Below are 15,900 nucleotides of genomic sequence, written 5' to 3' on the forward strand. Positions count from 1 at the left end.
CTAGCTCCACTGCTGAAGCAGCGACACACCGCCCGTGGGTAGGCTGGCCTGGCCAGATGCTTTTTAGTGAATTGTTCCAACACATCCTGTGGGTTTGCATTGGAAATATGGCCTGCCAGAGGAGCTCTGAAATGTTTTCATCCAGCCACTGATACTCAGGAAAAGGCACTGAAACGAGGAGGAGCGAGCTGGATTGATTTTGCACATGCCAATTTTGTGGCTCTTTTGACGTAAACTGGCATTGTGGCTCCCCTCCAGCTTCTGTCCATTTTTATGCTCGCAATGATGCACATAGCATCTGCATGAGTGACGCCATTAACACTTGCAAAAAACAGACAGTTTGATTCTTATTTTAACCACGACCCTGAATACATCGATGAGCATGGTAAAGTCATAAATTCATCAGCAGCCGAATGGCCTGTCACTTAGAACTGGGAAATGTATTAAGTAACAGCAACTGTAAAAACACAGATCAATGCAGAAAAGGTTCAGGTAACGTCTTGACATATTTCCAGGACAAGCCTTGGTCCAGGAAAAACATGTCTTTACCCAAATTCAAATGCCTCTAGCGTGACAAAAAGTGAGCTAGCAATATGGGGCCGTATATATTTAAGGGGTGTTAGTGATGTATTTTACTGAACTGGACGGCGCTCTATTCCCCTAAAAACAACTTCAACAACTCAACCTGTTTACATTTAAACAACCAGCAAGAAAACAGATAAACAAAACATTATATAACCAGATTGTCCATTAAGTGTTAAGAACATCATGCTTTCACTTGAATATTATTCCATATCTTTTTCTCATTAGATACATTATTTCACAACATAAAACAGACACTCCGTATTTCCTCCCCAAAATTGCTGTACTCGCAGGCACTTTATGACCTAGGATGTGAATGGGCTGACCATAATACCATAATAGACTGCTCGATGGTACACAGAGGCGTGTGTGTGTTTATAAAAGATAATTGCTCCCACTGTGAAAATGAGGGATGAGCAGATTCCAAGAGTGTGTGCAATGCAGGTAGCCAGAACACAGGCCTCTCTGCAGGGCTGCTGACAGCCTTGGCTGGGCCCAGGACAAGGTAATCTGAAAGGGCCCTCTACCCAATATATAGACTTACTATAAGGACACAATTCTGGGCCCACACTATCCCTGGGCCTGGAACAATTGACCCGTTTGTTCCCACGGTCGTCCTCCTTGCCTCTCTGCACAGGTCTGCTCCTCTCTGCAGGTGTGGTGGTGTTGGAGAGGGAGACGCCGGCCTCCTTCCCGGGGGAGACCTGCTTTACATCACCCACTGGAGGGGAACTCGGTGAACTGCACTCCCTCAAATTTATATGTGAAATAAACCTGCCCAGTTAGAGAGAGGGAGAGAGAGAGAGAGTGGGCGCTGCAATACACCTCGAAAAGTCTGCTTCCTTGCTCAAGAGCTGTGTGCAGGCGTAGACCAACCTAGACACAAGGAGTGATTTTTTTCCACTAAATAAAACTTGATTTCATTTGCATGCAAGACCTGTAGTGTGTATTATTGTAGTTAGGAGAGACACTGTGTCGAATTATCTTTCACGGCTGCGGGTGTTGACTGAATATGGATGAATCTTGCGTATCTCCTACGCTTCAGCTGGAATCGCTTAATGCAAAGCACATCAGAAAAGGTGACGGGAAACAGGTTTTGTAATAGTCTCAGGTCGGATTTGGAGATAATCGGAACCTGAGCGTCTGTGCAAGTGCACTGGCTTCAGACTTAGTGTGTCTAGCGTGATTCATGGAGAGGAAATGCTTAGTTTTTCCTGAAGGATGGGCCAGTTATATGTTCTTCCCCTCCTCTCTGGCCCTCAGCTGCCTGTGTGAGCTACGGTGTGGTCCCGTCCAGAGAGACCCCTACCTCCTCCACAAGTCAGTCGCAAGTCATAAATTACTGACACCATTCGCAACAGTGAGAGATTCCCAGATGTGCGTTCAGTGTGTGCGTGTGCGCAAAAAAAAAAAAGAAACCCTCAACTCAACTTCCTGGAGGTTCTCTCTGAAAACCCGTCGGTGCTCTCCCAGGGAGCTCTCCTTTGTGTTCATTTCATTTATGAGCTTGAATGAACTCTCTAAGTAATTGTTGCCGTGCTGGGAAATTAGCCACTGGGGGCTGGTATCCCCTGACGCATGCAGCCATGCACTTCTACGACAGGAACCACTGCACTGTAAGCAGCGCTGCGCCAGTACAGTGAGGCTCCATCAGTGCAAGACTACAGTGAGAGCATCAGCCCGAGTGCCCTGCTCCCAAATCTGATGATGATGGGGGGGGTTGGGAGGTCAGAGGTGGCTTGGTGGGGTGGTGGGAGGTTAGGGATGTTTTGTGAAAGTTCTTCTGCAGAGAGCTGGGGGACTTGTGCAACAGCTGGATTTTTTTTTTATCACAGCCTCAACCTGCATTTTGTTTTTCCTGCCTGAACGTAAGTGGGAACACATTATAAATCATTTACAATGAGATATTTTGACAATTCGGCAAATGTAATGGACCTTTGTTGACCTTAGAGGTAGCATGGTCAATTAAATATCTGCCGTGGGACTCGTGCTGGACCGCAGCCTCAGCAAGCCCCCACAAAGCTATGTTGCAAAGTTTGAATGGTTAGCATTTCACGGTGAAGCATTGCAAATGCAATTCAACACTTCTTTTGGTACCCTTCCACACACGAATCTGTAACGCATTAGACAAAACGACACAAAATGTTACATCCTGCGTTTATTTATGTGCAAAGCCTGGAGGTGCTGTTTGTGGTCTGGCTTCAGGCCGCAGGTTGCACGCCGGCTGCATGCACGCTTGCATAGGAATAATAAAGTGCAAAGTCAATCGATGACCTCATAAACCTCAGCATTAACCACTGATCATTCAGATAATCCTCCACTAAACTAATGGAGCAATCAGCAGAATTAACAACCGGGAGACCATTTGAGAAGCATTATGCCATTCGTTTTCCTGTTTTCATTAAAGAACTGAGTGATGCATTAGCTAGTGCAACGGGAGACTAATTGATTATTGCCGTTTTCTGCCTCCTTATGGCTTCTCTTGAGTCATGCAACATTAACTCCCAAGCAGCAGATGAATCATGCGTGGTTGTTTGGCGAACCCTAATTAAGGTTCAAAGACGCCCCTATATCTATTACAACATCGCTTACATGCAGGCACTACTAATAGATGTTTGGCTTTATCTCAAGTAACGCTCTTTTGGAAATCAATCTCCGCTCCACTCTCAAGACAAAGATCACGGCACTGTACGACAATGAGGAAATGACACACCTCCAATCACCAGCTAGGGTGGGTTGGGTGTGACCCTACACAGTCACAGAGCCATTCAGGACTGGTCTGGGCCAAAAAAATCAAGCCGGGCATTTTAAGTCAATACGGGTCCGCCAAGTATTGACAGAGACAATGAAGCCTTTGACAACATTTTTGGTCCTCCAATACAGTATCAGTTATTTTGACATACAACAGTTTACAATGAAACATTAATATTCAAATCTGTCCCAGAGTGGTTTGCTGTGCCGGCATGAGCACTGATGCCATTACATAAAGCGGAAGGCCAGGCCAAAATCATCAACAGTCCACCGGGCAAATGCCCTGTATGTCCTATGGCCAGTCCAGCCCTGTAGCCATTGGATAGTTTGCTCCAAGGAGTTGCATTTGTAGTTACCAAGTACATGAACTCATCTGAAGTCAAACGGGCACGCGGCAGGGCCCCCATCTGGCCCCATTTACTGTTTGTTTCCTTTTTTCGTTTGTCAGACGTCCGTGAGACGTCCACTCCCTCACACTGTCTCGAAAGCGGGCCCTTTGGTTTTACACCTGCAACAGGCCCAGTGCTGATTGGCTGTGGTTGATTCCCCCCCCCACCGGCCAATATTCACTGCACGATATGGGTGGTTCAGACTGCCGAACCCAAAGGAGCAGTGGTAATAGGGTGAGAGGGGACTTTATGTTATGTCTTTTTTTGATGTCGATGTCACAATATTTTGCCTTGGCGATGTTAAATATCTTACTCACTTGCTGTCAGGGTAACCCAAGAATATATGCTCTCCATAAGGAAGTATTTCAAACATATTAACTTTCCGTGATTCACACATAGAACAGAACATAACAACCCCTGAAATCCCCTCCCAAAGAAGGAGAAAGAAGGGGGAAAATGGAAGATAACATCATTGCTTCATCTTTGATACATAAGCACACACTCTCGCATGCACGCACCCACACGCATACACAACCACACACACGCGCACACAGGCGCACACACGTACGCACGCACGTACGCATGCCACGCACACACACACAAACACCAAAATCTCTGATTTATAAAACAAAGAGTCTCCATTTCCATGCCATCAGCCCACAGATGTACTCCAAGTACTCAACTCAGAACAGTCATGTGCACACTATACACACAATCAACTGTTATGGGGATTCCCAATGACTATGTCATGTGGTGAAATAGGGCTCCTGACTATATCAATAACATCTACGTGATGGAGATTCTCATTGTGGTTTTGCTCAAACAGTATTTACCTAGCTGACTGATACTTAGCAGCTAAAATAACACAGATCCCAAAGGAAAGGTTATGACTTAAGCTTAAATGTTTTTTCTCTGGTCTCTTCCTTAAAATATGACAACCTCCATCGTTTCCCTTTGGTCGTAAAGAATCCCATATAGACAAGCAAGCTGCTAATCTCCCTTTCCTTTTCCACCGAGAGAAAGAGAGAGAGAGAGAGAGAGAGAGAGGAATGGCCTCTTTACTTTCTGCTTACATGTCTGGAATATTTGCCTAATGACTCTCCTCTCTAATTTGGAGATTAAAGGCCACCACAAATCCCTGCGAACACAGAAAGCAACTCCAGAGCACACACGGGATAAACTGGCCAAGGTCAGACACCCCGAGGCTGAGGGCGAGGAGGAGGGAAAATGACGCACAGTGTCACATATAACTTTCTTTTACTTTTCCCCTCCACCGGACGATAGGAATGATTTATGTCACGCAATGCCATTTTGACGTCACAGATTTTTCTGCTATGTGTTGCACAATCTTCTTATAGACTAGCCACGCTCGGGTGCATGCATGGTTCGGCTACAGCCATTCCAGAGGGAAATCACATGCAGGTGCTCTTATCATGGAACCATGACTTGAAAGGTTTTCTGTCCTGAAACCTGAAATGATTTCTGTAATAAATCATGTTTTATATATTTTTTTCTGAAAAAGTTTTTTTTTGTCTTTGAAAAAACACCACATGTACTCTATACACATCATGCATTCCAATGCATTGAGATAAGACATAAAATGTAGTTGTACAGCTATCCATGCCAACCACCCTGACCATGGTGAACAACAAGCCTCTGGAGAACCCATTTGTCCTTGTGAGAAAACTTCTCTTCTAAGAGTCTTTTCTTTTTTTCACTTGGCTTGTTCGAGATCAATTGAACTCCTCCTCATTGGACGCATACAAAAATATGCAATGTTCCTGACTCTGTCAAAACACTGGTCAACCACAGGTGCAAGTTTTCCATACCAATTAGTGAGAGCCCCACCTACAAATTTTCCGTCCAAATAAACTTGAGTGCACATAAAAAATGCACATTAAAAGAGGAGGGGATTGTCTTGGATACTATACACCCTAATTGAAACCAGCCAGTGCCATTACAGAGCAGTGTTTTGACGGCACCAATGGTTTACCTCAGTTGAAGGGGATTCCTGTGTGATATCCTGAGGAACACTCCATTTCCTCAACAGGGAGAGAGAGAGCCACGGAGCACGTCATTGTTTTCCACTCATTATAGGCAATACTCATGAAACAATTGCAATAGCTTTTCTTTTCTTTTCTTCTTCTCTCTCTCTCTCTCTCTCACACACACACACGTGTGCACGCACGCACGCACGTGCGCATGCATGCACACACACACACACGCACGCACGCATGCACACACACACACACACACTTTCTCACAAGGCGCACAAGTTTAAAGGTTCATAACCTTTTTTCTTTCTCTCTCTCTCTCTCTTCTTTGTAGTGACATATGGTAATGAGCCTAATTACTGGCACTGGCACAGTGTTTCCCAGCAGCTGATCTGAGGGACGGTGCCACACACACAGCATCTCACTTGCCGTCTCACTTCACCGGAGGTTTTTCTTTTCAACAAACACATGGGACTACAAGAAAAGTTGACACAAAATAGGTGTTGCCTGAAAATTCCGAGCATTTACTGAAATAAAACCATACGCACCCCCCCCCCCCTCTCTCTCTCTCTTTTTGAGGGTATGGGTGTGGCTGTCCCACCTATTATACATTTTGTTCACAGGCTCTAGTTTCATGTGGAATCACGGAGTGTCCTATGTCCATAATATGTTTACATTAGCGCCTTTAGGGCAGATAGTGTGATATCGACCACAGTCATGGCATTCCAGTTCTGAATGCTGCCGGCATGTTTTCACTCTTTCTGTTGAAAATAACATTTTTTATATACATTTCTATGCATATACTCTCTATGACAGCTGTGTGTATAGATAGCAAAACCTTTCCCACAGAATTTTAAGGCCAAAATGACAAAGCAGGTACTAGGTAGCCATGCTACGCCCAGAGGCGCATTTTGCCACCAGGCAAGGCAGGCAGCCGTTTGGGACCCCCAAGCCCCTAGATAGTGAATAACAACCCATACTGTACTACAGTAGTGGTGATTTTGGTTCAAATGTTCATTATTTTGCATTTTAGCTTGGGGCCCCACCTGACCCTAGAATCGCCTCTGGCTACACCCTCCAAATGATGCAACACCTTCGGCGTTGCTAGTCAGGTGAAGAGCAATGCAAATACTTTCTGAGCTCCGGAAAACCCAGGAACCCCACCCACTTTGTCAGGAACTTTGAGCAGCTCCAACGGCCCTGGGTAGAGGAGTGTTCAAGGCAGTGACGTAGTTTAAGCAGAGACCTTCTATTGGGACTAAGAAAATGTTTAGTTTAAACTTTGGCACAGCCTTTTCTGGCCTAGACCAGTAGCAAATCGAGGGAGGCGGGTTAACCAGGCGGTTTGGAAACGTTATTCATTATCTTCTTGGTCAGACCAGAATCTCGGTACAAGATTTGAAAGTCGATGATAATCAGGCTAGGTACTAGGCTCACTTAGCACCTAGTGAGTTGAGATATTTTATTCAAATTAATTTCAATTTTGAGCCTTTGCTACAGAATTGTTTATTGGCATTAAAATATCTGATTCAAAATTATATATTAATCTATCAGTCGCCTAAAGAAAGCAACATATATCATTCACAGTGAACAGGAATTGTTTGCTTGTGTGACGTACCAACCTTGACTACCTGTTGTTATTCTTAATTCTCAGCTGTAAGATCACCACCAACAACAACAATGCACAACCTAACCCACAGTGTTGCACCACAGCATGTACAGTAGAATGTAATATCTGTGGTACCTGTTCACTGTATGCGTGTGTTCCGGAGTGCACTCCCTCCAGTGTCAGGGCTCGGAGCTGAGGAGCGTAAGCATAGTGACTTCACAGGTCACCTGGTGGGAGCGTTGCTTACCCTCCTGGCGGTGGGCCGGGGGCCTTCCAGACTTCAAGAATTTTCCCAAGTCTCACCCAAGTGCTGTGTGCACCGTCATCCTGCTGAAAAGTAAACTCCTCCGTCAGCTGTGTTTGGAGAGGTATGCTTGCACCAGTCTCAACTAATGTGCAATGCTAACAAAGCGCAGCTACAATAGCAGGCCAGCTCGGTAATTCATAGTCTTTCTCAGCTTTGGATTTGAAAGTGTCAACAGTTTTTTTTTTCTCTTCACTGGTCTGATTTGAGACTTTCTACATACCACCTATTCCCCAAGGGTGTGAAGAGCTGAAGGGTAATCTCTAGGCCTCTTCCCAAGTCACTGGTGCCAATACCATGGGAACTCTGATAAACATTAGCCCAGCACCACATTGCACCTTCGACCAGTACCTGCAACTGGCCTCACCGTCAGCCCTTCCGTGTATTGGTTGTTTGTTTATGCAATGCATGTATGGGCCCGTGTGTGTGTGGGTATTTATGTTGGTTTACAATGTAAAAAAAGTGCAATATATTTGTTTTATGCATGTCTGGTCATTTTAGTCTTTCTGGGTTTTTGCATCAGGGACCAGAGAACTGTATGCTGTCCAACTTACACTGTCCCTGAAAAATCACTCACTTGCGCACAAGCGCACGCACACACACACACACACACACACACAGCTTAAAGTAGGCAAGCAAAGTCTTTCATGTAATGAAGAATTACCATGTGACCGTCGTTATTTACATAACTTGAGTGAATACTCTTATTTACACATCCAGTTATCAAAGTATTTAACAAACAATAAATCACCCTTAATGATTCACGTTAATACAACAGTGGGTAATACTTGGAAAGTCTCTTTGAACAGCTTTCACCTACTGCACTGTACAGAGCGCCCCCAAACCAGGAATGTCTGGACACGGACCAAAAACAACTGACAGCCTTTTAATACAGCTATCAACTGGAACCTTGTTGGGAAATAATACCCTTTTAAACTGTCATGATTAATCTCACAACACAATGGCCTACAAGGCAAGGTGAGGACGGCAAAAAGCATGAATATTTGAGTGGGGCTTCAAGAAAGTTGACTTAGTCACAGACATACCTCGGTGCAGACAAGGTAACATAGTTACAGTAACAGACATACCGAGGTATTTATGTACAGTATACTAGATAGCACAGATTGTCCTTACATTGTTATGCCAGGAATTACTAACATTTAACATGTAGCATATTTACTTGAGTCCCAAAGGGAGCCTCCTCAGATGTTAATAACTTTATTTTAATAATGATGTCTGTACAAAAATGGTAAATCATAGTGAATGGAATGCATTTATATAGCACCTTTCCACTCCTTCGAACAATCAAAGCGCTTCACATTGTATGCCTCACATTCACTCATTAACACGATACCAACCTGCCACCAGGAGCAACTTGAGGTTGAGTGTCTTGCTCAAGGACACATTGATAGGGTCAGGCAGAGCAGGGTTCGAACCTGCAACCTTCTGATTGCCAAACGGCTCCTCTACCACCTGAACCACCACCGCCCCACATCTACAAGTGACTTTCATGCCCAATAGTAAACTGTGTCAACCGAGCTAAACTCCTACAGCGGCCGCTAGGGGCGTCAAGATTTCTCAGCTAGAGTCAACCTTCTCATAGTTGCATTATTGTTTCACTTATCAAGAAGAAAGAGCCTGATAGGAATTGTTGAGGTCTTTTCTTTTAACAGCTTTGATGCTCAAGTAGCTAATGTCGGTTCTTAGAAGAAAGCAATAACAAAAGATTAACGTGAATGTTATCACCTGAGAACATGGCATGGCAATGGGTCAGTCACCTTTCAGCACCGCAAACGCTCAGGTCATGACGCACATTTGGAGCCAAGTCTGTCTGGAATCACTGGTGCACAAGCCTTAACCTGGGAACCAGTCCCTGGCACACTACACTTTATTTATTGCATAGTGGGTGCAAGTGAAACTACTTTCTCTCATGCTTTCTTGTGGACAGGGCCGATGGGGGCCCCTAGGCTACAGGTTATTGGAGGCCCCCACAGAAGGTAAATTTTGCAATACAATTACAAAGACTGTGTGATCATTTCAAGATTGGAATTAAGAATAACATGTTTGCAGGCAAATATTTCAATACTTGTGCCCCCACCCTTCCACCCCTGCTTTGGCCAACCGCGGGCCACGTGGCAGGTGGGGGCCTGTAGGATGTAGACATATCCAGCCTGTGCGGTGATACGACCCTGCTTATGGCCTCTGGCTTTGTGGCGAGAGGCTTGACGTCACTGATGATCAAATTTAACATTCAACATCTCGCAAAGACATGATTCAAATGTCATTCTCTAATTTGCAATTGAAATTATGCTTTTTCCCTGTTGATATTATTTTGTTTTGTTGACTGGCTGTTGATTTCTCTCTCTTTATAACATCTGAAGTAAATAAATTAATTCAATTCAATTCAAAAATCAATTCAATTCAATGAAACGGGGGGAAAGCCCTCCCAAATGTTCAAAAGGAAAAGGTTGACTGAGCACTCTTGTTCTCCAACTTAGTAAACTCCAAACTGTGGGTGCTCTTGAAGTAAGAAGACTAAAGTCCTTTCATTTAGAGCGTGTTGGCACTAGGGCCGACTTCAGGCAACTCCACAGTCCGACCAGGCAAGAGGATGGGACGGAAGAAAGTAAATTGACTCGCACCCAGGGTCTGGCTGCGCTTCCACTGAAATGATTGACTCGGGCGGTATAGCATGGCATAATTTTTGTTGGAACAATCAGTGAACAGAGGGTTAGCGTAGAGTAGAGGAGATACTTGATCCGGATCTCGAAGGAAATTAACCCTCTACTGCATGAATTATTATATTTACAATGTAAAAAATGTTTCAGTGCTTTTTTAGTGTTAAAATGAGTTAAATAATAGATTTCCAAAAAAAAAATTAAAAAAATATTTTTAATTAAGATTTTAGCTTATGGTTGCCATATGGCAACTTCATGCAGTCGTGGAATCTTGTGTAAAATCAGGTTTTTCCTCAAAAAGAGAATTTTTCCTTGATAAAACTCCAATATATTACTTTCCAAATGTTAAAACTCATTAAATTGCATAAATTAAAATATATATTTTTAGTATTTAGTGAAATTATTTTTGGTAAGATAGCAAAATATGGTCATCAATTCGGCCCATAGACATGTACACACATTTACAAAAAAGCTTCCGAAAAGGTTGTTTACACCTATTTGCAAACATGTACAATGCATTTTTACATTAAACATGTCTAAAATTACAAATATAAGTACAAATTATTCATTTGGCACAAGAATTATAAGAAATATCTGTAAAAATAGCCTCATACTACTCTAATTCTAAGTCATTCCAATGGGGTTGATTGGGGTGAATGGCCAAAATGTTGTTCCATAACTGCATGAAGTTGCCATATGGCAACCATAACATTTTACCATTTTACAAAAAAACCTTTGCATCTAAAGTCGTTTTAATGATGAAAAATAACAGTTTACATATTACAGATAGTGTTTTTATTTTTTTATAACAATATTTTGGGCTGAAATGTTGGTAATACCTTGGTTTATGGAGGCCTTGAGCCATGACCTCCACACACCGAAGTAGGTGATGAAAAAGGGCTTCCTGTGTTTATTTCTTAATCATGTGATCTGAAAAGTTTTTTTTGGTTTCAAAGTAAAAGGCTGTCTTATCACAAATAAGTCTAAATAAATAGGTTATAGTGTACCATCTACTAGAAAAACTGGAAAAAGTTAACGGTTGCCATATGGCAACCCTATGCAGTAGAGGGTTAAGGAACAGAGGGATTGCTAGTGTCAAAGCCAATGTCATCACTCACAAACAGAACGGGATTATGCCTAAGCAAGACTAACTGCATACATCATCACCAGACATTGGAAATTGGGGAAGGCAAAGCCACTTCTTTTAAACTCAGCAGATTTCTACTGCACCTCCAGAAAGAAAGCGTTTCCCGTCTACAGCGCACAGCCAAGACCCCCCTATATGAAATGAAGTGTAGCTAGAGGCTGGTTTAGCCGGCTACAGCAGCCTAAGACCACAAGACTCTGCCTTATAAAGCTTACTGACAGCATCTGACTTGCACTGTGGCTGATTTGTAGTTTTTCCTCTTTTGGGACCATTTGAAGTGAAATAAAACGTATCAGGGGGAGATCCTGCGAGCTTGTTTTCATAGTGGTTTTAGGGACTGAGTGAGTCCAAAGTGGTTAGCTTGAGGACAATGCCAATCCATTTTTTTTTTACACAGCCATTGACCATACAGTCACAAGGTCAACATTATCCTTGGATGACCCTAGCGTCCAGTGTATGGGGTGCTGTTTAGCTAGACACAGCTAAGCAGGGTTGATCCCAGTGAGTGCGGTGGGGACCTGGTTGGAGAGTCAGTCACCAGCTTTAAGGTCAGTGCTACCCCCTTCCTCTAGGCAAAGTCATTGTCTGGTGAACAGGACAGCGGTGATGCCTCCTGCCATCCACATACAACGGCACTGTCGACCCTCGTCCATCTCAAGGTGGGGCCTCGACATTGGAATACGGAAATGCTATCTCCAGCATGGTGGGGATGACCCGCCCATCCATCGGACAGACAGACACACACACACACACACCCACCCAGAAGTGCACTCTCGAGTGTCTTTATGACTCAGCCGGTGGCAGGACCTGAGGGGCCGGAGGAGTATGGCATCACTCAGTGAGTAATTTATTGTGGGAGCTAAGTGTTTCCATTTGCACGAGGGCCACTAAAAACAGTCTCGTTGACGGTTTCTGGGGGGCCCACTCGTAAAAATACTGATGCGGTGGGGGGCTGGCTCATCGCCTGACAACCTGTTTGGGGAGCAGTATAGATGTGATTTTAATGAATACATAATCCAGTCATCGCACAGAAAAGAAAGCCCTGTGCACTTGCCAAAGGTCCGGTCCTGACCATTATGTTTTCATTTATAGAGCATAGAGGAGCAAGAGAGAGGTCCATGTGTGAAAATGAAAAAACAAAAAAAAATGACAATATAGGTCTGACCGACGCAAAGAATAGGTTTCCATGACGATGTCTTCCATGAATTTCCTTGTGCAAGAATAGGTGGCAGAGAGGTCCAAAATCAGCCGCTCTTTAAATTTAGATTACAACCCAGACAGAAAAATAAACCCGAGAGCGAAACGAAACCGAGGAACAATAGTGATGGCCTAATGGAGTGATGTGAGTCTAATGGCTTTGAGATTATCCAGATAAATTACCTCCATTCTGCAACCTGTTTGCCAGAGTGCATTTTTTCCCCTGCATACCTTATTCACACTGCTGGGCATGCACCTCCATGAGGGTGCCGTGCAGGCCAGCAGGAAGGTCATTAGTGTGTGGGCAGTAGGGTGCGCCACTGAGCACATAACAACAACCACCCACCCGTCCCTGCTCCAGGAGCAACATTGGCTTTGAGCTCACAACTAGCAGCGCCTCAGACAGCTTTTGGCGGGCCTGGGACAAAGTAATCTGAAAGAGACCATTCTCCCCCATCCATATAATGTAATGAGGAGCAAAATCTGGAGCCCTCTCTCCCTGGGCCCCAGACAACTGGCCCCCTCTCACCTTCCCTGTACACAACAGTGACTACTGGTTTGAGGATCAAGTCGAATAACTGGGAATGTCTTGAAAGAAAATAGGTTAACACCTTAACAAACTTGTAGCACAGATAGTGTGTATCTCTCTCTCTCTCTGTATATTTTGTTTTGTTGTGTGTGTGTGTGTGTGTGTGTGTGTGTGTGTGTGTGTGTGTGTGTGTGTGTGTGTGTGTGTGTGTGTGTGTGTGTGTGTATTCTACACAATGATTAGGGCTACCTAGATTTGGCCATTGCTGCCCCCTGCTGTGCCCACGGAGAGCCTGTCTTCACAGCCAGCAGACACAGTGAAACTCAGGGCACCTATCTAAATCCACTGTGTTAGGAGATATTGGCCACCAGCCACCGTTTCATTATATGTCAACAGCTCTATGTTAAGTAATGGCTGGGACCACACAGAGCTGCGCCGTCGAGCCGCTGTGCTAAACCGAGCGAGCGCATGCGTTCCCCCTTTTTCCGGCTGAAAAGCGCCTGCAGTGTGTTTGCACACGTGGACGACGGGTGAGACACGGAGAGCCCGCCCCATCGCCGCTCATGCATGTCTATACTGCATAATCATTAAAATGCACGAACATAGATACTGTATCTGAGAGCTTGAACTGTGCCCTCTTGTTTTCGGCGAACGTGAGAGGGACAGCTCTTTTAGGGCCCCGAGTTTGTCTTGGCCTGACCCACGCTCAGCGCCTCCCTCAAGCTGAGATGAAAAGAGGCCCTCTCATGAATAAATTGAAACAAAACAACACAGGCACATTTAGTACCGAAGAAAAGATAACAATAATACGTGCAGGAGGCTGATGATATCATGTTCATCTCCATTTGGGTTCCCAGCAGCAGGAAAGTGCAGTAGAGTGCAGTAGAGACTGTAGAGGGGGCCCCAGCCACTGCAACACGGAGAAGGATGCATCTGTGGATGTGGGTGTGTGTGTGTGTGAGCTTACGGTTTGAGCCTCCATTAAACCCTACTAATTTGCAGCACACCAAAATGAAGGCAAAGCTAAATTCCAGTATTTAGAAAGAACAAAAAAAAAAATCCATTGCCAAGAGACACATTGTGCACATGGAAGCATGCCCACGCTACGCTACGCTACGCGCCGACCTTCTGCTGGCAGGTCCCATAAGCAAAAGAGCAATTAGCACAGAAGTGCCTTATCTTGCTGTAAAGTGCTGCATGGCCCCCAGCTTGCCATGGTGACTCCACCCTTCAGACACCCCCCCACCCCACCTCTCCCGCCCCACCACCATCCCTACTCCCCCCCCATGCTTGCTCCTTTCCCTGCTTTCCCGGTTCCAACAAGCCCTATTTCCTGAAACTCAAACCTCCCACAGAACAGCAGAGAGGAAACAGCACCTGCAGCTCAGCCAGGCCAGCCAGGCCATGAGTCAAAGGCCCGAGCTCTCGCATTCAGACATGTTCTAATGGTGCTGAAATAACGAACGGGCTGTGCTTTTGCTTTGGCTTGCTAAAAAAATAATAATAAAGCAGGAAAAAAATATTAAGACGCCTCCTGTTCACAAGAGCTGTTTGCATTTCCCCTTTTATGATAACTGGTTTGTTTTATCGTAAGACTGCTAGTCTATGCTGTTTTTTTTTTTTAAGTGTTTTTCTTCCACCAAAACATGAATGAAAGCAGTAAAGCAACGGTAGCCGTTTCAAAATGTGAACAACAAAACCCAGAAGTGACCCGGCACACTGCTGTTTCACTGTTGGGAACCAAACTTCAACCTCCGCTCACAGCAATGCAACGAGACATTTTCCCAGGACAGTTGATTGATTTACCATCAATGGAGACATCTCTTATAAAGTCAGGAGCCGCTCACCACAGGACCATGGTGTAAACAGACTTGTAAGTCAAGGCCAGTGAAATCCCTGGTGTCTCTGCACCATCCGCTGGAAAGGCAACGCCGGATCTCATGTATCTGTGGTCAGACGAGACCGCCGCCACTTCCTCTTATTGCATGGCTGCTCCTGACCACGCCAGTTATGTGTTCATTCTGTCCTGCCCCTGTTTTTAGGCAGTGGAATTCTCATCGCCATGAGGTGCATTTCTCCATGCTGCAGTAAGAGACATTCTTTCCGGCAGCCCAGCGAGAGGACAGCCTTGGCTCTGATGTTGTCTGCCATCCTAAACAACACCATGTAGAGAAGACCGACAACGCCAAATGTAATGTGCGTGAAAAACCTAAGTACTGGTAGTCGTGTTGAATGTTGAACTCTGTCACTGTTAGCAACAACTTGATGAGGGATTACAGAGATCCTAATGAGGAAAAGGTGGAAGGTGGATGGTGAGCCATGGAGGAGGCTGGAAAACAGCTGGCCCTCAGAACAGGTAGAGTGGTTAGCAACAAAGCGGTAGACTCAGGATTTCTCCTTGACTTTGTTGTGGCCCGCACCACAGCCAGCTACACTGTGAGCGGTATGAAGGCACCTCCGCCACAGCCACTCCATCCAACATCAACATAACCTTCCAGTGGCCTTTTCCAACATCCGTCCACTTCCCCTGCTCCTTTGAGGAGACCAAAACACCCAAACGTAGAGTTACTGCTGCTACTCTTTCTGCTCAAAGGGATCAATGAATCCAGAAACACCCCCACCCCCACACCACATGCAGCCCCCCCCCCCCCCCCTCCTTTACACCTCAGCGTAATTACGGATTCTCCAACTGGTTACTGGCCCAGTGTGAGGGAGAGAGC

Source organism: Engraulis encrasicolus, chromosome 16 (assembly GCF_034702125.1).
Source record: "Engraulis encrasicolus isolate BLACKSEA-1 chromosome 16, IST_EnEncr_1.0, whole genome shotgun sequence".
NCBI lineage: Eukaryota > Metazoa > Chordata > Actinopteri > Clupeiformes > Engraulidae > Engraulis > Engraulis encrasicolus.